Here is a 24140-nt window from a genome sequence, read left to right on the forward strand (position 1 = left end):
TGGTTGGCTCCTGTTGTCCCCCAGGGAGCAGTGGCCCCGACGAACAACCCCTCAACCAGGCAACAGAGAGTGAGACGCCACCGTCGATCCCAACATCAGAGATCGCAGGCCCCTCAAGATCGTGAACCCTGAGAGAGTACAGTAATTTTCCGTTATTCCTGTGTTATACCCTTTTTTTTTTGTTTTCTTTTTCTCTACCAACATAGACGGCTGGAGTATCCAGCTTTGTGTTGTTTACCATGCCACGGGCTATTGTTCCCAGCGCCCCAGCTAGGGGAGAGGAAGGACATTGGAAGAACAGAGTTGGACACTGCGCTTCCTGGACGAAGCCCTGAGTTATTGGCGGTACTGTTCACCATTCTCGTTACTGTTTATCTACAGGTGCCCTAGTCTCGGCGCTCTTTGTGTTTTTGGACTGCCTGGTGGTGCCCCCGGGTGCCCCTGGGCGGCGTTCCTGCTCCCTCCCCCTCTCCTCCTCCCCCCCCCCCCCCTTTTTTTCCTTTTTTTTTTTTTCTGGGGGGGGGGGGGGGAGGGGTGGGTGCCTGGGTGGTATAAAGTTATCTATACTCTGTGTTGAAAAGTTTAATATGTTGGTCTAATTATGCACTGTTCTACTGTTGTTAACTGCCCGATACCTGCTGCAGTGATGTTCTATAATGCGTTTGATGTCGTAGTTAAGATGCCAAAGAAGCTCCGTGCACGCCCGATTGCGACTGCATGGACCATGGGATGCTGGAGGGGTACTGCACCGACGAGTTCCTCCCTCTGCAGTGCCTTACCTCTTCCCCCACTAGGCCCCTCTGCCCTAACCGGCAGGTTCTCTCCGATAGGAGCTTTAGCAATTCCCCGATCTATCCCCACCCCTCCTACCCTCCTCCTCCCTACTAACTCCGGACCTTCTCCGCTTCGTTACTGCTTTTCCTTTTTCTCCTCCTCTTCCTCTGTGCTTGAACTCTATATCTACTACTGACTCTGGTGGGGACCGCCGGCCGGGTACCACTGCCGTCATGGCCCTGAAGCTGGTTTCCTGTAATGTGAAAGGGCTGAATGTACCTGAAAAAAGGTCCAGCTGCCTAACAGAATTGTGGCGGATGAAGCCCCAAATAGTTTTCCTCCAGGAGACCCATTTCAGGACAGACCAAATACCACGGCTTTATAGTAAGCACTTCCCCCTGGCCCACCACAGCACGTCCCCTACTTCCAAATCGAGAGGAGTGTGTGTTCTTCTTGCTAAAAACTTGCCGTGGCGCCTGTTAGCTGTCCAAGCCGATAGTGAAGGGAGATATCTCTTCATTAAGGGAACTCTCCACTCGCAAACTTTTACTCTTGCCAACCTATACATGCCGAATGTGGACCAGCTGCCGGCCTTAGAAGCATCCTTGGATGCCCTGGCTGCATTCTCGGAGGGTACTTTGATCATTGGGGGGGACTTTAACCTCACCTTGGACCCCCGCAGAGACTCATCATCGGGCACCTTTGCGATTTCTGCGAGAACGCGTTCACACATAAGAGACCTGCTACACTCCCACCGACTGATCGATGTGTGGCGTACGCTTCACCCACAGGATAGGGACTATACGTTCTTTTCCACCGCTCGTGGTTCTTACTCACGTATAGATATGTTTTTAGTCGCCCACAATGCTATCCCGGCGGTCACAGACGCTCAGATAGGCCACATAGCCCTGTCTGACCATGCCCCGATTTCTTTGATGCTGAAGCTACAACAGGAGTCGCGTGGTCAGTCCTGGTGGAGACTGAACGAGTCTCTCCTGAAGGACCCTGAGACCCACGCAGACCTGCTTAGGGAATTAGAAAGTTACTTTGATCATAACCGTGATTCTGTTTCCAACCCCCTCATGTTATGGGCGGCTCATAAATGCTACATTAGGGGCATTCTTATTAAACATGGTCATAGACTCAAAGTGGCCAAAACTGAGGCTCTCTCCAAACTTATTGCCAAGTTGCATGCGTGTGAACAACGACACAAATCCCAGCCGACTGCTGCGCTGGAGGTGGAGGTGAGAGATCTTAGAGAACAAATCAGAGATTTCTCTCTCTTTCAGGCTAGAACCAGACTCATGTGGGTCCGCAGGACGTATTATGAATATGGAGTCAAGTGTAGTAGGTCCCTAGCGAACTCCCTGCGTGCCCAACGCAACGCGTCCTTCATTCCAACCATAACCTCCCCTTCGGGTGCCAAACTTCATGATTCACGGGAGATAGCGGAGTGTTTCCGATCTTTCTATGAAGCCCTTTATAACTTGCACCCCCGGGACTCAGGAGACGCCCTCCAGGCCGGCACAGCGGCCATTGACGAGTACCTAGCTTCGGCAAACCTCCCGTCGCTGGTTCCCCCGGACCCACATCTGATTTTCCAATTGAATTTCCAGCCGCTTCTAAAAAATTTTGCCGTAGATCTAGAGAGGTGGTCAAAGTTGGCGACCTCTTGGTTTGGGAGATGCAATGTGCTCAAAATGAATGTAATGCCCAGACTCTTGTACCTATTACAAGCCTTACCGATAAAAATCCCCCAATCATTTTTTAAAGCCATGCGCTCCATCTTTATTCGATACGTATGGCAGGGCAGGCCTCCAAGACTCAGCCGAACATTACTGCTCAGATCAAAAGACAAGGGAGGGATTGGCCTCCCAGATCCGGCATGGTACTATACGGCGGTGCACATGAACAGAGTAGTTGACTGGTGCAGACACCTGAAGGATAAGCTGTGGGTTCGTCTGGAGCGTGAATCCGTACCATTTCCAGGTTTGCCCTGGAGTGGACCGGGCTGGTCGGGAGCGACGCAGGCACACCCACTCATTGAGCCAATGTTACAAGAGCTAGACAGATATTTTACCCTGATGGGCGTGCCCAGTTTCCCTTCGCCCATGACTCCTATTATTGGACACCCACGCTTTGAACCCGGCATGACGGAAAAGTCTTTCCGCCTCGACCCTGACCGGGACCTTGTGCGGGCCTCTTCTTTTCTTGGCCCTAGGACGTGGACAGCGGTCTCCACTATGTACGAGGCGTTAGCAACCACGGCCCTGGGACAGTGGAAGCTTGCCCAACTCTCCCACTTCTTGAAATCTTTGCCAAACAGTGGCGAATTCCGCAGACCCCTAACATCGTTTGAGGAGGTATGCTCAGGAGAGGAACCGACCCGAGGGTCTCTTTCCCTGTCATATCGCATCCTACTGGACCAACTCTCCCAGGGTAACCTGGTGTTCGTGGAAAAATGGGAGCGAGACCTGCATGTCCGGCTCTCGCCAGACCAGAAGAACCGCGTGCTTCTTTTTGCGCACAAGTCATCCCTATGTAGTAAATACCAGGAAATAGCTTATAAAATTTTGACCCGATGGTACAGGACCCCCACTGTCCTGGCGGCTATGTTTCCCGGTCACAGCCCTTTGTGCTGGAGATGCGGTGAACAAGCCGGCACGTTACTACATATCTTCTGGGAATGCCCTCAACTGGCCCATTTCTGGAGACAGGTTCTCAATATCATTTTTGACCTCACGGCTATTGATCTCCAGAACAACGCAGCTGCGATCTTCCTCAATCTGACCCCACTCTCGAGCAAGAAGTACCATAAATCTCTCTTAAAACATCTTCTGAGTGGGGCCAAGGCATGTATACCTAGCATGTGGAAACAGCAGGCCGCTCCACTGGTGTCTCACTGGTTTGCAAGAGTTTGCGACATCTACCGTATGGAACAGCTCACATCAGCGTTAGGCGACAGGGAGGAAGAGCACACTGCTCGTTGGTTGTCTTGGAGCCTGTTCAGGTTTTCCGACGCATACAGATCCTATCTGTAGGCTCTGGCACGTGTATAGAGGGAAGGGTCCGGTCGCGGGAACCCATCGGAGTCCTCTTTCTTTCTCTCCCTTCTCGTATACCACCCTGGTTCACTCTCTCCCCCGTCTGCCTCGTAGCACTGTTAGCCCCCTATAACTTTCATTCTTTCTACCCCCATACCCTTCTCCTGCCCATTTGCTCCCCCCTCTTTCCCTACTACCTAACTCCCAAGTATAATTAAAATACATGGTGATTGCAAGGATCTTTTCGTTTTGTTCCCTCGATTTCCCAGCCAGGGGTTGGCGGCCCTCGGGGTGGTCCCGGCTGAGCTCTTTGACCAGTAGAATGAAGGTGACCGATGTTAGAGGCCCCTCAGTTTGGGCCTTGAGGGGGATCGCCCCGGGGACTGCCCTGGTTTATAAGTAGACACTGGGGTGCCAGATCATTAGAGTGGGATAATGTGGTGGCCTAGCCACGGCTGGGGCTGCTGCTGACATAAGTTGTTAGGTTTCCCCCGGTCCCCCACAAAGTATTAACTATGTATTTTTGTTAACCTGGAAAACTGAGGGATCTATGTCTTTTACAGTTTGTCTCTGTATTACCTGCAATCCGTAAATAAAGAATAAAAAAAAAAAAAAGTCACTAACCAGACCAGATCCTTCTATGGCACCTGGTCTTCCCAGGGAGTCTCCCATCCAGGTACTAACCAGGCCTGACGCTGCTTAGCCTCTGAAATCAGACGACATCGGGTGCTTTCAGGTTGATGTGGCCGTAAGCGTTCTCTTCAAGACACGCCCAACCCTCTTGACAAACGCCAAGATGGTCGCCTTGAGAAACAAGCAAAAAAAACAGGTCAAAGCCAACAACATAAAAAGAAGCCTATGGGCTTACAGCGGACCTTAAAAGATGGGACCCACTAGCTCTGTCATGGTTCGGACACTGTAATGTGTTGAAGATGAACACGATGCCACGACTTCTGTATCTACTACAAGCCTTACCTATCAAAATACCCCAGACTTTCTTTCATGCGGTTCGCTCAATCTTTATCAAGTTCCTCTGGCGCGGAAAACATATGCGTATTGGTAGGGCAATGCTATTGCGACCGAAATTGCGGGGAGGTATTGGCTTCCCGGACCCTGCTCTATATTACACAGCGACGCACATGACACCGGTGGTTGACTGGTGCCGGTGTTCTGCCATATACTGTCCGGTCATGATATAGTGTCCGCGCCGTACTGCGCATGCACAGTACGGAGCAGACGAAGCTTCGGAAAATCTCCAAAGCTGAACGCCGCCTGCGCGGTGAGTGGAGGTGGTAGCCCCACCATCCAAGCGGACATAGGGTTGTGAATATTAGAGGGTCCCTTGCAGGCGAGCTTCGCTCGCCACGCTTCGGGCTTTGCCTCGCTGCGCTCGGCTCTTTTATATTCTTACTCTATGTCCACTTGGATAGTGGGGATAGAACCTGGACTCAGTGCGCAGGCGCCGTTCATGCTCGGCAATTTTCGGAATGCGCAGTACACAGCGGACACTATCCGATGGGGGACCATATGTGATAAGACACCGGCATGGGGAACTGAAGCTATGGGTCAAGCTAGAGCAGGAGATGGCGCGGGTTCCACTGGCTGGTCTGCCTTGGGCGGGGAGGCCATTGGAGCCCTGTGTGACTACTCACCCGTTAATTGGCCCCTCGCTCGCCGAGATGGATAGTTTTTTTCACCTTTCCCACCTGACTAACTTCCCTTCTCCTATGACCCCAATTATTGGACATCCTAGATTCCCTCCGGGCCTGTCTGACCAGGCCTTTACCAGGCAAGCCCCGAAAGGGCTTCTGAGAGCAGCCCTATTTCTTGGACCCACGGGCTTGATTCCCATGGGGACCATACTGCTAGAGCAAGTACCTGTTGCATTGGATAGCTGGAGAGCTAGACAGCTAATCCATTTCCTCGGATCACTACCTAACCATTCGTTCTTCTCTAGACAATTCCACCCCTTCGAGGAACTTTGCCTGGATGATGGCCCAGTTCGTGGTTCCCTCTCTAGGTCCTACCAAATCCTGACAGACGCACAATCCTCCACGGATCCACCCTTCCTAGCTAAATGGAAAAGGGACTTACAAACTACATTCTCCAAACCACAGAAGGACAGAATACTCTTTTTCGCCCAAAAGTCGTCACTCTGCAGTAAATGTCAGGAGATCTCATATAAGCTGATCACACGCTGGTATCGTACACCGGTGGTGTTGGCCAAAATATTCCCCGGTCAATCTGACCGCTGCTGTCGCTGTGGACCAAATGTGGCACCATTCTCCACATTTTCTGGGAAAGCCCTAAATTACAAACATTCTGGCAGCCTGTCCTGAGACTCATCCACAAGTTCACAGACATTTCCTTAGCCAATGATCCCGCAGCAGTTCTTCTCAATCTAACTCCTATGTCGAGAAAGCGTTATCATAAGTCCTTACTTAAACATCTCCTCAATGCAGCTAGGGCCTGCATCCCAAGTCAGTGGAAAGAGCAATCTGCTCCAATGGTGACCCAGTGGTTCACAAGGGTAAATGATATTGAACGAATGGAAGACCTGACTGCCACAAATGAGGGATAAAACGGAGGAGCATGGGAACAGATGGTTCTACTGGACCCAGTTTCGCTTTTCGGAAGAATACCTCCGCGAGACATAGTAAGCTCATGGTGATCGTTGGAGATCGCTGTTCCAAACGTTGGACAGCTGATGAGCTGGTGAGCCGAGGGCGTCTCTTGCTCCCTGGGAGGGGACCCCATCCTATCCACTCTACCCACGACACCCCCTTACCCCTTCTTTTCCTTTTCTGCCATTTCCTTCCCCAATCTTCTCTTTCCCCTTCTCCCTCCTTTCAGTTCTACTATTTCCCTTCTTAACTCAAAAAAGGGAAAAGAAAATGGTATGTTCCGACCCCATTTGACTACTACACAATACTCTTCCCCTATCTATGGATATCTAAACTCTTCGAGGGTAGCAGGGCTCGTATCAATAATATTTTAAGTGGTAGAGGATCCCAACGAGATGGAGCTTTAATCTCATCTTGATATGACCGCAAAGCTGTACACGTGCTATTTTCCTCAGACGTCTTACCATTGGCTCTGATATCCATGCAATATGATCATTTGTTTGTAACTATTTGTATCACACATTCTGTGAAGTTGCCTTTGCATTGTATGTCGCATACTACTAAATAAAAAAACAAAAAAAACAGAAGCCTATGGCACCTGGTATTCCCAGGCGGTCTCCCATCCAGGTACTAACCAGGCCCGACACTGTTTAGCATCCGAGATCAGACGAGATTGGGCTCTTTCAGGGTGATGCTGCTGTAAGCGATCTCTTTGGGCACTCTCAACCCTCTTGACAAATGCCAAGATGGTCACCTTGGGAAACAAGCAAAAAAAAGAAAACGAATCAACGCCAACAACATAAAAAGAAGCCTACAATAACTGGTAATCCCAGGTGGTCTCCCATCCAGGTACTAACCAGGCCCGACTCTTCTTAGCCTCCAAGATCAGATGAGATTGGGTGCTTTCAGAGTGATGTGGCCATAGGCAATCTCTTCAGGCACTCTCAACCCTCTTGACAAACACCAAGATGGTCACTTTGGGAAATAAGCGAAAAAAAAACAGGTCAACGCCAACAACATAAAAAGAAGTCTACGACACCTGGTATTCCCAGGCGGTCTCCCATCCAGGTACTAACAAGGCCCGACTCTATTAGCCTCCAACATCAAACGAGATCGGGTGCTTTCAGGGTGATGTGCCCGTAGGCAATCTCTTCAGGCACTTTCAACCCTCTTGACAAACGCCAAGATGGTCACCTTGGCACTTTATGCAGGCCACCCTGGAACATATAGGTCTTGGCCCCAACATGATGAGCTGGGTAATGTCGCTTTACTCCACGCCATCGGCAGCGGTACGGGTGACCGAGTGGTGCTCGGACTCTTTCCCCATCACTAATGGGACGAGGCAGGGGTGGTCTCTGTCTCCCCTAATTTTAATTCTGACACTGGAATCACTTATGTGTCACGTTTGGAATGACCCGAATATTACTGGCATATCCAAACCCTCGGCACACCACAAAATTGCGGCGTACGCTGACGATCTAATTTTTTCCGTCTCCAATCCACACATTTTGCTTCCCAAAATACTTGCGTCTCTACAGCGACACGGCAGCCTATCAAACTATAAAAACAATTGCGCCAAGTCGGCTGTATTGAATATATCGGTCCCGGATGGTGAGGCCAAGAGGCTCCGCACCTCTTTTCCATTCTACTGGGCTGAAAAATCTATACGTTAACATCGCAGCGGATTTAGCGCAATTGTACCTGCTTAATTTTGTCCCTCTCCTGGATAGACTGAAATCTGATTTGGGAAACTGGCATGCTTTAACACTGACCTGGTTCGGGCGCTGTAATGCATTCAAAATGATGGCCCTCCCTCGGATCTTATACATGTTCCAGACATTACCGATCCGGTTACCCCCAATTTTTTTCAGACAACTGCAGGTGCTGCTCCGGGACTTTATTTGGGCGCGCAAACTGCCCAAAGCCCGTTTGCAATTGCTTGCCAGACCAAAGGACAAGGGGGGTCTGGGTCTCCCAGATCTCAGACAATACTACAGAGTGACTCTGCTAGAGAGAGTCGTTGATTGGCATTGTAATGGCCCACACAAGCAGTGGGTGGAGATGGAGATTGAGGATGGATCCATTCCCCTATTGACCTCCCCGTGGCTCCTGTCCTCCCTACCAAAAGACCTCAGAGGTCACCCCGTAGTGGGAGCTAGGTTGGCTGTTGTGCGGAGGTTGTTCCGCTGCACACACATTGCTCCCCTGCCATCACCAATGACTCCGGTTATAGGTAATCCAGACTTCCCACCGGGATTTACCAACAAGAAACTGCGACAGTTGACAGTGGTGGGGAAACAGCATCTGGGAGAGGTGTGGCCCACGGGAGGGCTCCCGACCACGCAAACTGTCGCCGAGCTTTCTGACCCTCCGCTTGACTTGTTTAGTGCTTATAAACTTTGTCACTTTCTTCTGGCCATACAAAGGGCCCCCTACACTCCTAGAGACCTGACACCCTATGAATCCATCTGTCACAAAAGGGAACCTGTGCGACACACCCTCTCCCTCCTGTACAAACTATTGAGTAGTCAGGAGGAGGAGTCGACCCCCACCATTTATCCACAAATGGGAGAGGGACTTAGGCATCACATTTACCCCACAACAGATAGGGAAGATCCTGACCTTAGTACATAAAGCTTCCATCGCAAACCAATATCAAGATACAAGATAGTCTCACGCTGGTATAGAGTCCCATACCTTCTGAATAAAATGGATAGATCGATCCCGGATGTTTGTTGGAGGTGAAATTCAGATATGGGGACCATGGGACACCTTTTCTGGGCATGCCCGACCTTGAGGAACTTTTGGGTTCCCAGTAGCGTGCCTTCTACACTTGACCGAACAGCCTGTTCGAAAATACAAAAAAACCCTCACAATGCAACTCCTGAATGCTGCCCGGGCCTGCATTTCCGCACTGTGGAGGCAGCCTCAGCCCCCATTCAAGGTGCTGTGGTATTCCAAAGTCAATCATATTCTCCGGATGGAAGAATTGACCGCCACCCTTCACAACACTGAAGAGGCATTTAGTGTTACATGGAGGCCCTGGAGGTATTTCACTGGTACTCGAGACTACATTCGGGAGGTGAGCAGTGCCTCCGTCCCAGAAAACGACTGAACATCTAACGTTTACCTACGTAGGCCATGTCTGCCCTGGGTGGCATTCCCCCCCTCCTTTTTGTCTTTATTTTTCTTTTTTTCCCCGTCGCCATCCCCCCACCTCCTCTCTCTCCGTCTTTGCACTCTCTTCTTCCCCCGTCCTCCCTTTTGACTATGCCTTGTCTCCTTACTAGCCTTCGGGACCCAGAAGAACCCCAGGGTTCTGGACATGACCGGCTCATATTTTACTCTAGTTCACGTAGGTCATGATAAGCTGGCTCGCTGTGGTCCCAGTTGTTCTCCATGATTACATTTGTCCGAACGGAGCTGCACTAGTTATACTGTACTACATGTCGGAGGTGGGGTTTCTCTATTTTCTGCATGAAACTGTAGGACTCCCCTCTGAGAACCCAGAAATATTTGGCTGCCTATTTTTTGTTAGCATGTAATTGTGACCCTGGGTCATGCTGTATGGTTGACTGTTATATTTATGTTGTTCTACTTAATAAAAGAATAATAAAAATAAAAAAATAAGTCAATGCCAACAACTTAAAACTAAAGCCTATGGCATCGAGAAATCCCAGGCGGTCTCCCATCCAGGTACTAACCATGTCCCAACCCTGCTTAGCCTCTGAGATCAAATGCACGCTCAACCCTCTTGACAAACGCCAAGATGGCCACTTTGGGAAACAAACAAAAAAAACAAGTCAACGCCAACAACATAAAAATAAGCCTGCGGCATCTGGAAAACCCAGGAGGTCTCTCATCCAGGTACAAACCAGGCCCAACCCTGCTTAGCCTCTGAGACCAAACAAGATTGGGCGCTTTCAGGGTGTTGTGCCCGTAGGCAATTTCTTTGTGCACTCTCAACCCTCTTGACAAATGCCAAGATGGTCACCTTGGGAAACAAGGGAAAAAAAACAGGTCAAAGCCAACAACATAAAAAGAATCCTACGGCATCCGGAATTCCCAGGCGATCTCCCAATCAAGACACTAACCAGGCCAGATCCTTCTATGTCACCTGGTCTTCCCAGGCAGTCTCCCGTCCAGGTACTAACCAGGCCTGATGCTGCTAAGCCTCTGAAATCAGACAAGATCGGGTGCTTTTAGGGTGATGTGGCCGTAAGCGTTCTCTTCAAGACACGCCCAACCCTCTTGACAAACGCCAAGATGGTCGCCTTGAGAAACAAGCGAAAAAAACAGTTCAAACCAACAACAAAAAAAGAAGCCTATGGCACCTGGTATTTCCAGGCAGTCTCCCATCCAGGTACTAACCAGGCCCGACACTGTTTAGCCTCTGAGATCAGATGAGATTGGGTGCTTTCAGGTTGATGGGGCCGTAGATGATCTCTTTGGGCACTCTCAACCCTCTTGTTGGGCACCTGGTATTCACAGATGGTCTCCCATACAGGTATTAACCAGGCCGTACACTGCTAGGCCTCTGAGATCAGATGAGATTGTGCGCTTTCAGGGTGATGTGGCCATAGGTGTTCTATTTAGACACTCTCAACCCTCTTGACAAATACCAAGATGGTTATCTTGGGAAACAAGTGAAAAAAAAAAGGTCAACGCCAACAACATAGACCCTGGCGGTCTCCCATCTGACCCAGACCCTGCTTAGCCTCTGAGATCGGGCGCTTTCAGGGTGATGTGACCTCAGGCGAACGCTTTGGGACATACTCAAAACTCTTGACTGATGCTAAAATGGTCACCTTGGGAAACAAGCGAAAGAAAAACAGGTCAAAGCCAACAATATAAAAAGATTCCTACGGCACCTTTAATACTATCTAGGCCGGACCCTGCTTAGCCTCTGAGATCAGATGAGATCGGGCGCTTTCAGGGGGATGTGGCCGTAGGAGATTTCTTTGGGCTCTCTCAGCCCTCTTGACAAATGCCAAGATGATCACCTTGGGAAACAAGCGGAAAAAAAAACCCATGTCAACGCCAACAACATAAAAAGAATCCTACGGCACCTGGTATTCCCAGTTGGTCTCCCATCCAGTTACTAATCAGGCCCGACAATGCTTAGCCTCCGAGATCAGACAAGATCAGGCACTTTCAAGGTGATGGGGCCATAGGCGATCTCTTCGGGCACTCTCAACCATCTTGACAAACGCCAACATGGTCATCTTGGGAAACAAGCGAAAAAAACCAAGTCATTGCCAACATTGGAGGCTAAGCAGAGTTGGGCAATCAGTTTCCTTGCCTGAAATAGGCATCTCAGAACTGCCATCTGGCTACTTCCCGAGTTTCCAACTCCTTCAACTAATCCCAGGAGACAATACTTCGCCCCCTTCCTGGTGGAGGTTCCAACCAACCGATCAATGGTTCCTGTCACCTCTGTCCAGTAGCGGATCAACTTCGGGCATCTCCAAAACATGTGCATCATGTCTCCCCCCATGTTCCCGCACCGGGGGCAACTTGCGTCCGGCCGTTCGGCCAAACTGAAAAAGTTTACGAGGAGCATAATAGGTTCTATATAATAAGAACAGATGTGACATCCTGTGTGAGGAGAGCCACAATTCACCACAGGCAGGATTCCTGTGGCCAATTATAGCTCAGGGGGGTTTAGTACACACCCCACACTATATAAGGCCGCCAGCACGGCGGCCTTGTATAGTGTGTTGCGGTGGTCAGGGAAAGAGGACGATAGGCAGGGACAGTGTCTTTACTGCTTGGGAACCTAGCACTGTTACAGTGGGTGTTATGTGCCTCCTGCACAGTACACACCTGAAGCTACACTTTATTACTGGTGTTCAATTTCTGCAATACATGCATCTGCAGTGCGGAAGTTAGAGTCGGTGTTGTGTGCCTCCTGCACAGTATACACCTTATTGCTGGTGTTCTGTTTCTGTAATACAGGAACCTAGCACTGTTACAGTGCTAGGGTGTACAGAGAAGCTGGTATATATAGAAGACTACAGCATACAGAAGAAAGGCTAGTGAATACAGAATACAGGTTTCGTGTATGTAGATAGGCTTGAGTATACAGAGATGCTAGAGTAAACAGTGAGGCTGGGGTACACAGAGAGGCTAGTTTAAAGACAAATACAAAGATGTTAGTGTATATAGAGAGGTTAGTGTATAGAGAGAGTCGAGTGTATACAGAAAGGACAGTGCATATAGAGAAGCTAGTGTATACAGAAAGGGTATACATGAAAGCTGACATTCTATACAGAAGACTGGGTAGTGTATACAGAGAGACTAGTGGGTACAGAAGACAGGCTGGTGTATTCTAGCTAGTTTTTACAGTCTAGTGTATACAGAAGACAGGCTGTGGTATACAGAGAGTTTAGTGTATTCAGAGAGTCTAGTGTATACAGTCGGCGAGTGTATACATAAGACTGGCTAGTTTACACAGTGTTTACAGAGATGCAAGGGTGTACAGAGAAGCTGGTATATATATAAGACTACAGCATACAGAAGAAAGGCTAGTTAATACACAATACAGAAGACTCGTGTATGTAGATAGGCTTGAGTATACAGAGATGCTAGAGTAAACAGTGAGGCTGGGGTACACAGAGAGGCTAATTTAAAGAGAGATATACAAAGATGTTAGTGTATATAGAGAGGTTAATGTATAGAGAGGGTCGAGAGTATACAGAAAGGACAGTGCATATAGAGAAACTAGTGTATACAGAAGACAGGCTTGGGTATACATCAAATCTGACAGTGTATACAGAAGACTGGGTAGTGCATACAGAGAGTCTATTGGGTAAAGAAGACAGGCTGGTGTATTCTAGCTAGTTTTTACAGTCTAATGTATACAGAAGACAGGCTGTGGTATACTGAGGGTTTAGTGTATTCAGAGAGTCTAGTGTACAGAGATGCAAGGGTGTACAGAGAAGCGAGAAGCTAGTATATATAAGGCTAGTGAATACAGGCTAGTGAATACAGAATACAGACTCGTGTACGCAGATAGGCTTGAGTATACAGAGATGCTAGAGTAAACAATGAGGCTGGGGTACACAGAGAGGCTAATTTAAAGAGAGGCTAGTATATACAAAGATGTTAGTGTATATAGAGAGGTTAGTGTATAGAGAGAGTCGAGTGTATACAGATAGGACAGTGCATATAGAGAGACTAGTGTATACAGAAGACAGGCTTGGGTATACATCCAAGCTGACAGTGTATACAGAAGACTGGGTGGTGTATACAGAGATTCTAGTGGGTACAGAAGACAGGCTGGTGTATTCTAGCTAGTGTTTACAGTCTAGTGTATACAGAAGACAGGCTGTGGTATACAGAGGGTTTAGTGTATTACAGAGATGCAAGGGTGTACAGAGAAGCTAGTATATATAGAAGACTACAGCATACAGAAGAAAGGCTAGTGAATACAGAATAAAGGCTGGCTTCTACGGAGAGGCTACCACTACGGAGATGCAGAACACTATCTAGGGTATATAGAGAGGCTAGATTATACAGAGAGGCTAGTGCATAGAGAGAAGCTATTGTATATAGAAGCCTGGTTAGTGTATACAGAGAAGCTAGTGTGTACAGAAGAAAGGCTAGACAGGCTATAAAGAGAGACAAGTTTTTACAGAAGACAGTTTGGGGTATACAGAGATGCTAGTTTATACAGAGAGACTAAAGTATACAGAAGACGGGCTAGTGTATTCAGAACATAGGCTAGTGTATATCGAAGACAGGCTATTGTATGCAGAAGACCGGCTAGTGTAAACATGCTGGTGTATATAGAGAAGGCTAGTGAATTTAGAGGGTATGCTAAGTGATAACAGAAGACAATCTGGGCTATACAGAGACATTTCATCATTTCATCTAGCTCACATCTCTAATGGAGTTTGTCTCATTGCCATGTTATGCCTTTTCATTCTTATGCTAAATATAGATCACTACACGATTTTAATCATCCACATCAAGCATGCAATAAAACTATCATATATCAAAATAAACCATGTACTCTTTTGCTCTATTTTGCATATTTGTAACGGGACTGTGAGTATGTGACAGTCCTGACACACCATCCTGACTTATTTTTCTATATTTCTTATTAGAAATGGAGAGTACTATCTCAAAATCCGCTTAAATCTTTTCACTTCGATGAGTTCTACCGCTAATTGTACCTTAATGCAAAATGTTCACAAAACCATCCATTTGCTACCAGACATGCTGCACATACTAAGAGTAATGTAAATATCGCTCTCTAGCGATGTAAACAGTTTTATTGCTTTTCTGACATTGACCGAGTATCTCTGACATTAACTGAGTATCTCTCTGCACTTGGATCTTAATAATAATAATAATAATAATAATAGGATTGTGTAATGCAAACATCAACTAGTCTAATATAAGCTTTCTCATTGGTACCGGCATATCCTTTAAATTTAGACTAACGCAACTATTTCTCGGCCATTTTCAAGCTAAGCTTTCAATCTCTTACCTTTGAACAGCGATACTTCCTCCCTACAATATTAAGCCATTTAAATGTCCTATTGGTCGCCTATATTATACAACTCTCTGAAAACCCTATATGTAGAGAATAAAACTAGTCTTACATCTAAATAAAACAGTTTTATTGCTCAACCAAGTATCAGCTGTCATGACAAATAAAGTTTCCACTGTTTGACTCTATTTTCTGTATTACTTCTTTTTCTCCACCTTATCTGTCACAGTTAAAACACAGTGACAAAACATTTCTTTTTACCGCAGCAAAATGTGAGAAAAGCAGTGTAAGCCGTCTTTCTGCCATATGCAACCATCTCTCGCTACCTCTATGCAATAGGATTCTCTTTCCAGTGGAAACGGAAAACAGTCAGTGTAAGCCGTCTTCGTGCGTAACAAAATTAATGGAACGATTTACACGTTGGAATTTGCAAACTACGTCAATTTACTCTTAAATAATGTACCTTTGCATTTATCCCTTGACTTTGCAACTTATCCCTTGATCCTTTTTGTGTGTTCACTTTATCTCGACCTATATATACTGCCTCAATATTTTCCTAATTGGTTTTGCTATACTTATTATTATTATATTATAGAGATTACTAACTCTAAATCATTGTAAACCTAACCATAGTTATAATGTCTACAGCTAATTTTACGTTAAAGCAAAATTAAGAGTAATGCAACCATCTCTCGCTACCTCTATGCAATAGGATTCTCTTTCCAGTGGAAACGGAAAACAGTCAGTGTAAGCCGTCTTCTTGATTTACACGTTGGAATTTGCAAGCTACGTCAATTTACTGATAAATAGAGTACCTTTGCATTTATCCCTTGACTTTGCTACTATCCCTTGATCCCTTTTGTGTATTCACTATATCTCGACCTATACATACTGCCTCAAAATATTCCTAATTTGTTTTGCTATACTTATTATTATTATTTTATAGAGATTACTATCTCTAAATCATTGTAACAAGTTATAATGTCTACAGCTAATTTTACGTTAAAGCAAAAGTCACACAAAACCATCTTTTTAAAACGTTTTACACACTGCACATTAAGATTAATGCAACCATCTCTCGCTACCTCTATGCAATTGGATTCTCTTTCTGACTCTATTTTGTGTATTACTTCTTCTCCACATTAACTGTCACACTGATAACCAAATGGTAACACATAACACTTGCAACACATTTTTTAACAGCGGCAAAATGTGAGAAAATCAGTGGGACGGTTTTACTTGATTGAGAAGTGGTTGCAGTAGCAAAGCATAACAATACAGTTTGATTACATTAATAACACATAATGCAACTATTTTACATTCATTTTACATTCACATCATGCATACATCCTAATGTAAGCTGCCTATCACTATTAATGTTCATGGTTACTGATACATTATGCCGATGACCAGTGGAAACGGAAAACAGTCAGTGTAAGCCGTCTTCGTGCGTAACATAATTAATGGAACGATTTACACGTTGGAATTTTCAAGCTACGTTAATTTACTCTATTGAACAATGTAAAGGTAAGCTAGATATTTTGTGTATTTCCACTTAAACTCGACCTGTATATACTGTCTCAATATTATCTTTTCTAATTTTGCTAAATTAGATTATAGAGTTTGCGATGTCTAAATCCAGGTTACCTACTCACCTTTATTACGTATACTGCTAATTTTAGGATAATACAAAACCATCTTATTGCTTCTTTACACGCTGCACATATTAGTTATTTTGCTATATTTATTACTAGTATAAACAGATTGCTATCTCTAAATCCTGGTAAACCAGCTCACACTAAACCATCTAATTTCTACCTTACACGCAGCACATATTAACATATTAACATTTAGCCGGTATAGTGAAATAGTAAACGAAATGTGTAGATCACTCATCTAATATCGTCTTTTCAGTGCTGCCGGAACATATTTTAAATTTAGAGTAATGCAACGATTTCTCAGTTTTATGAAGCTACTGCAACTAACGCTTTGAATCTCTTTCCTGATAAATTACGCTCTGCAATATTAAGCCATGTAAATTGTCCTATTGGTCGGCTAACAATGCTATGTATAATAATACAAATCTTTTAAAAGCAATATCGTCTCACTGCAATACTTACACTCTGCATAATATATATGAATAATGCGAATAATGCTAATAATAAAGTCGTCTAAAACACGGCTATAAGTAGAGAATAAAACTATCTTAACATCAAAATAAACCATGTACTGCCAAACCAATAACGGCCAATTACTTAACGTCTATCAGTCAATGACTTAACAAAATAAACTTAGCACTCTTTTGCTCTATTTTGAATAGTTGTAGTTCTCCACATTAACTGTCACATTGATATCACCACTGACAATACACCACTTTTTAACAGCACCAAAATATGAAAAAAGCACTTTATATGTTTCAAAAGTAGTTGCATTAGCAAAAAATAAAGTCCTGTCTTCTTTACACGCTAGCTTTTCTGTATACATTAATCTCTCTGTGTACACCAGCCACTCAATATAGACTAGCCTCTCTGTCTTCTGTATACAGGTGCCCGTAATCTATATACACTAGCCTGCCTTCTTTTTACAATAGTCTCGGTGTCCCAGCCTCTCTGCATACACTAGCCTCACTGAATTCCCCAGACTGTCTTCTGTATACACAAGCCTATCTGTAAAAAAAATAGCCGGTCTTCTGCATACTCTAGCCTCTCTGTGTAACACAGTCTCTGGATTCCCTAGCCTACATCTCTGCATACCCAGGACCTTCCTCTGTATAATCTAGCCTATCTGTATACACTAGCCTGTCTTTTGTACAAATTAGCTACTCTGTAGCCGGTCTTCTGCATACACTAGCCTCACTGAATTCCCCAGACTGTCTTCTGTATACACAAGCCTATCTGTAAAAAAAAATAGCCGGTCTTCTGCATACTCTAGCCTCTCTGTGTAACACAGTCTCTCTCTGGATTCCCTAGCCTACATCTCTGCATACCCAGGACCTTCCTCTGTATAATCTAGCCTATCTGTATACACTAGCCTGTCTTTTGTACAAATTAGCTTCTCTGTAGCCGGTCTTCTGTGTATACACGATCCTCACTGTCTACTCTTAGTTGTCTTTTGTATACACTAGCATCTCTTTAAACATTAGCTCTCTGTATACCCAAGCCTCTCTGTATACACTAGTCCACCGGTATACACTAGCAAGTCTGCATACACTAGCCTCTCTTTGTAACTCAACTTCTCTCTCTGTATACCTTAGCCTCCATCTCTGCATACCCAGGACGTTCTTCTCTATAATCTAGCCTATTTGTATACACTAGCCTGTCTTTTGTACACATTAGCCTCTCTGTATAAACTAGCCGGTCCTCTGTATACACTAGTCCATCTGTATACACTAGCAAGTATGCGTACTCTAGCCTCTCTCTCTGTATAACTTAGCCTCCATCTCTGCATACCCAGGACGTTCTTCTGTATAATCTAGCCTATCTGTATAATCTAGCCTATCTGTATACACTAGCCATCCATCTCTGCATACCCTGGACGTTCTTCTGTATAATCTAGCCTATCTGTATAAACTAGCCTGTCTTTTGTACACATTAGCCTCTCTATATAAACTAGCCGGTCCTCTGTATACACTAGTCCATCTGTATACACTAGCAAGTCTGTGTAACCAAGCCTCTCTCTCTGCATACCCTAGCCTCCATCTCTTGCATAACCAGGACCTTCTTATGTATAATCTAGCCTATCTGTATACACTAGCCTGTCTTTTGTACACATTAGCCTCTCTGTATAAACTAGCCGGTCTACTGTATACACTAGTCCATCTGTATACACTAGCAAGTCTGCATACTCCTGCGTCTCTGTGTAACACAGTCTCTCTCTCTGTATACCCTAGCCTCCATCTCTGCATACCCATGACGTTTTTCTGTATAATCTAGCCTGTGTTTTGTACACTTTAGCCTCTCTGTATAAACTAGCCGGTCTTCTGCATACACGAGTCTCTCTTTATACCCTTGGATGTCTTTTGTATACACTAGCTGCTCTTTATACATTAGCTCTCTGTATACCCAAGCCTCTCTATACACTAGTCCGTCTGTATACACTAGCAAGTCTGCATACACCAGCCTCTCTGTGTAACCCAGCCTCTCTCTCTGCATACCCAAGATGTTCTTCTCTATAATCTAGCCTATTTGTATACACTAGCCTGTCTTTTGCACACATTAGCCTCCCTATATAAACTAGCCGGTCTTCTGTATACACTAGTCCGTCTGTATACACTAGCAAGTATGCATACTCTAGCCTCTCTCTCTGTATACCCTAGCCTCCATCTCTGCATACCCAGGACGTTCTTCTGTATAATCTAGCTTATCTGTATACACTAGTGTATACAGACAGACTAGTGTATACAGAGGACCGACTAATGTGTACAAAAGACAGGCTAATGTGTACAGATAGGCTAGATTATACAGAAGAACGTGCTGGGTATGCAGAGCGCTCAGCTTCAAGGTATGGCCAACGTGAGTAATATGAGGGACACTCCTCACCCCCGCCCCCACCTACCAGATCTGAGTTTCATCCCCTTGCCCTCTCTGCCCCGGTCATCTGGTGGCAGTTTTATGCACTCCCTGGCCCCCACCCATTCATAATCCTTACCGACCTTTCTTTCCGCTGCTCACAGGAACACACTGGATGACTTGTCTAATTAACCAACTTGTACAAGACACAGCTATCCTCCTGTCTGACACCGGTCCCCCTTGGAGGCTTTACCCCTCACTGTTTGGGTGGTCCCTGCCTCTCCCTGGATGCTCCACATACAGTGCCTACAAGTAGTATTCAACCCCCTGCAGATTTAGCAGGTTTACACATTCGGAATTAACTTGGCATTGTGACATTTGGACTGTAGATCAGCCTGGAAGTGTGAAATGCACTGCAGCAAAAAAGAATTTTATTTCTTTGTTTAATTTTTTTTTAAATAGTGAAAAGTTTATTCAGAGGGTCAATTATTATTCAACCCCTCAATTCAACAGAATTCTGTTTGGTTCCCCTAAAGTATTAAGAAGTAGTTCAGGCACAAAGAACAATGAGCTTCACATGTTTGGATTAATTATCTGTTTTTCCAGCCTTTTCTGACTATTTAAGACCCTCCCCAAACTTGTGAACAGCACTCATACATGGTCAACATGGGAAAGACAAAGGAGCATTCCAAGGCCATCAGAGACAAGATCGTGGAGGGTCACAAGGCTGGCAAGGGGTACAAAACCCTTTCCAAGGAGTTGGGCCTACCTGTCTCCACTGTTGGGAGCATCATCCGGAAGTGGAAGGCTTATGGAACTACTGTTAGCCTTCCACGGGCTGGACAGCCTTTGAAAGTTTCCTCCCGTGCCGAGGCCAGGCTTGTCCAAAGAGTCAAGGCTAACCCAAGGACAACAAGGAAGGAGCTCCGGGAAGATCTCATGGCAGTGGGGACATTGGTTTCAGTCAATACCATAAGTAACGTACTCCACCGCAATGGTCTCCGTTCCAGACGAGCCCGTAAGGTACCTTTACTTTCAAAGCGCCATGTCAAGGCTCGTCTACAGTTTGCTCATGATCACTTGGAGGACTCTGAGACAGACTGGTTCAAGGTTCTCTGGTCTGATGAGACCAAGATCGAGATCTTTGGTGCCAACCACACACGTGACGTTTGGAGACTGGATGGCACTGCATACGACCCAAAGAATACCATCCCTACAGTCAAGCATGGTGGTGGCAGCATCATGCTGTGGGGCTGCTTCTCAGCCAAGGGGCCTGGCCATCTGGTCCGCATCCATGGGAAGATGGATAGCACGGCCTACCTGGAGATTTTGGCCAAGAACCTCCGCTCCTCCATCAAGGACCTTAAGATGGGTCGTCATTTCATCTTCCAACAAGACAACGACTCAAAGCACACAGCCAAGAAAACCAAGGCCTGGTTCAAGAGGGAAAAAATCAAGGTGTTGCAGTGGCCTAGTCAGTCTCCTGACCTTAACCCAATTGAAAACTTGTGGAAGGAGCTCAAGATTAAAGTCCACATGAGACACCCAAAGAACCTAGATAACTTGGAGAAGATCTGCATGGAGGAGTGGGCCAAGATAACTCCAGAGACCTGTGCCGGCCTGATCAGGTCTTATAAAAGACGATTATTAGCTGTAATTGCAAACAAGGGTTATTCCACAAAATATTAAACATAGGGGTTGAATAATAATTGACCCACACTTTTATGTTTAAAATTTATTAAAATTTAACTGAGCAACATAACTTTTTGGTTTGTAAGATTTATGCATCTGTTAATAAATCCTGCTCTTGTTTAAAGTTTGAAGGCTCTAACTTATTTGCATCTTATCAAACCTGCTAAATCTGCAGGGGGTTGAATACTACTTGTAGTCACTGTATACCACAACGACATTGTCAGAGGGGCACCACTTGACAGGACACGGGGCTTTCATTCCGGTGGCATCTCCCATTGGAGGAAGGGATGATGGCCCCAACCCCTTGGCAGCAGGTTCTTTCATGTACAGACCAGGGCGGCTCATCTTCCCTTCTGGAGTCTTCACCTTAGATGGGGGAGTTGCACTTTGGGGGGTCTGAGTGATACCTAATGCGCTGTACTGGAAGGGCTTGACATTCCCGCATATGTGTCCCCTCCCCCTGGATGCGCCCCTTGTCCCCCCCTCTGGCTCCCACCTACTCTTTGCCGACATTGCCTTCTGCAGCTTTCGGGGACCCTGGATGACTTATTTATTGAGCCTATTGGTATGAGACACTGCTTCCCTCCAGGGTGACTCTGGACCCCCCTGGAGGATTTACCCCTTACTGTTTGGGCGGTCCCAGCCTCCCTCTGGATTCTCTACACAGCCCCCGATGGCGATGCAGGAGAGACACTAATTGGCGGGCCCCAGGACTGCTGCTCGGGTGAAGCCTCCCATTGGATGGAGGGATGGTGGCACCAGCCCCTTGCCTGCCGGATTTTCCATGCACCGACCAGGGCTGCTCCTCTTTCATCTTGATGTGGTGACCATGGAGGGGAGGAGTTGAAATTTATGGGGTCCGGGTGTTTGCTGGTGGGAGTGCGCTAAAGGACTTGACATTTCTGCATGTTTGTCCCCTCTCCCCTGTTTCCCCCCTCCCTTCCCCCCCTTCCCACCCTTCTCTTCCCTCCTTTCCCTCCCCCTTTCCCCCTTCCACTCCCCCTTTCCCCCCTTCCACTCCCCCTTTCCCCCTTTCCCTGCCCCTTTTCCCCCCGGGGCGTGGACGGGGGAGAGGGGGTAAGGAGAGGACAATCTGCCAAAGGGAGAAATGCATTTGTTCGGGGACTGCATGTACTTTAGGGGTATGGGACGGGGGGTGGTGGATCCCATTCTGTGATGCCTTTTCTGTTGTGACGGGCTCCCTCGTGCATGCCTATGTTTAGGGCGAGCCGAGGAGACCCCTCAGTGCTGACAGTTATATGCTCTACCTCTGTTTTGGTTATACTATTGTTTTTTGTTTCTTTGATGTTACTGATTGTCTTTTATTTGCATACCGGTATCAGACGTGACATTTACCACTGCCGGGACTGGGGGGACTAGGATTCGGGGGCTCCCTCTCCGACCTGTCTACCCAATAACCCAAGTAGGACAGCGCTTTAAACCCAGTGTACATCTGGTAAGCGCTATAGCATAATTGTGCTGTTTTAGTATACCCTTCCTGTACTGTTGAGTGCGGACAACCCTTAATTTCCCTCTCCCCCTGGGGTTGAGGTGCCCGGCCTCTTTTTCCCTTTACCTTTCCTTCCATTTGCCCTTCCTTTCTCCCCCTTAGTTCCCGCCATGCATTACCTACCCAAAACCTACCTTGGTTCAACTTTCTTTGCTTTTCTCTGACGTCCCCCTCCCCCTCCCCGAGGAGCGATGGGAGACTCAGTCAAGGTCACCTCTCTAAACGTTAAGGGACTGAACTCCCCTGAAAAACGGTGGATCCTCCTGGGAAAACTGAACACATCCTGTACTGATGTGGCCTTTATACAAGAAACACATTTTAAAAATACTAGCCTCCCCTTTCTATGGTCGAGATCCTTCCCTAAGGTCTACCACTCTACTAACCCCTCCTCTCCATTCTGATCTCTAGCAGGCTCCCCTGGGTTCTCCAGGATTCTCTGGTGGACCCTGGGGGCCAATATCTTTTTCTTAGGGGCCACATTGGAGAGCGCCTTTTTACATTTGCCACTGTGTACGCTCCCAATGATCACCAAGACACGTTCCTCAGAACTACCCTGCACAGATTATGTGACTTTCGGGAGGGCCAATTGATATTAGGCGGGGACTTTAATGTCCCCTTTCGCCATCGGTTGACACTTCTGCCTCTTGCTCCTCGCTCCCTACCCCTCACCTAGGTCTCTATTCTGGCACCTTAATGAGAGCCTCATCCAGATACCGGAAGTTTTAGCAGATGTGACCAGGGAATTGGACCTTTATTTCCAAGAAAACTAAAGCAGGACTGTGACCCGGGGATAATTTGGGAGGCTCACAAGTCAGTACTCCGCAGGGTACTTATCAGGAACAGCTTGCTAATCTGTTTCGTGAACTTGCCTCTGTGGAAGCGAAACATAAACATACTCCCTTACGGACCTTAGAGATTGAATTGGGGACACTCCATACCCATATTGCTGTCCTACTCCATTATAAAGCGAAAGCGGCACTCCAGTTTTGTCGTAAACTGACGTAGGAGTCAGAGGACAAATGCAGAAAAATCTTAGCCAGGTCGGTAAAGGAGTTGAAATCTGGCTCTTACATACCACAGTTGATAGATGAGAATGGCCAGAGGGCCTCTACCCCAACCCAAATAGTTGAAGTCTTTGAAAAATGTTACTCTGATCTCTACAACCTGCCCGATTCAGGGTCTGGACAGGACTATATAGACAGATATGTAACCGGTTCTGGTCTACCAACCCTCTCATCGGAATCACGGGAGTACTTGAAGGACCCGATCACACTGGAAGAAGTCCAGACGGCCGTGGGACCTCCGAAGGTGGGTAAGGCTCCGGGCCCTGACGGATATACCGCACAATACTTTAAGACCTTCCTCCCTATTCTCGGCCCGCGCTTGGTGAATTTATTTAATACTCTGAGCTCAAATGGGGATTTTCCTGAGGATACCCTTAGAGCCCACATCTCGTTGATACCTAAGGAGGGCAAAGACCCGGGCCTA

The 24140-nt window shown here is 46.5% G+C and overlaps 4 pseudogenes; all 4 read right to left on the reverse strand.

The window, feature by feature from the left end:
* Positions 1–7028: 7028 nt before the first annotated feature.
* Positions 7029–7147, reverse strand: LOC143958672 (5S ribosomal RNA; annotated as a pseudogene).
* A 103-nt stretch (positions 7148–7250) lies between these two features.
* On the reverse strand, positions 7251–7369 carry LOC143958376 (5S ribosomal RNA; annotated as a pseudogene).
* A 3395-nt stretch (positions 7370–10764) lies between these two features.
* Positions 10765–10883, reverse strand: LOC143958296 (5S ribosomal RNA; annotated as a pseudogene).
* A 616-nt stretch (positions 10884–11499) lies between these two features.
* LOC143958727 (5S ribosomal RNA) lies at positions 11500–11618 on the reverse strand (annotated as a pseudogene).
* Positions 11619–24140: the final 12522 nt, after the last annotated feature.

This window comes from Lithobates pipiens, unplaced genomic scaffold, assembly GCF_037356315.1.
Source record: "Lithobates pipiens isolate NorthernLeopardFrog02 unplaced genomic scaffold, aLitPip1_a1.2 Scaffold_61, whole genome shotgun sequence".
Taxonomy (NCBI): domain Eukaryota; kingdom Metazoa; phylum Chordata; class Amphibia; order Anura; family Ranidae; genus Lithobates; species Lithobates pipiens.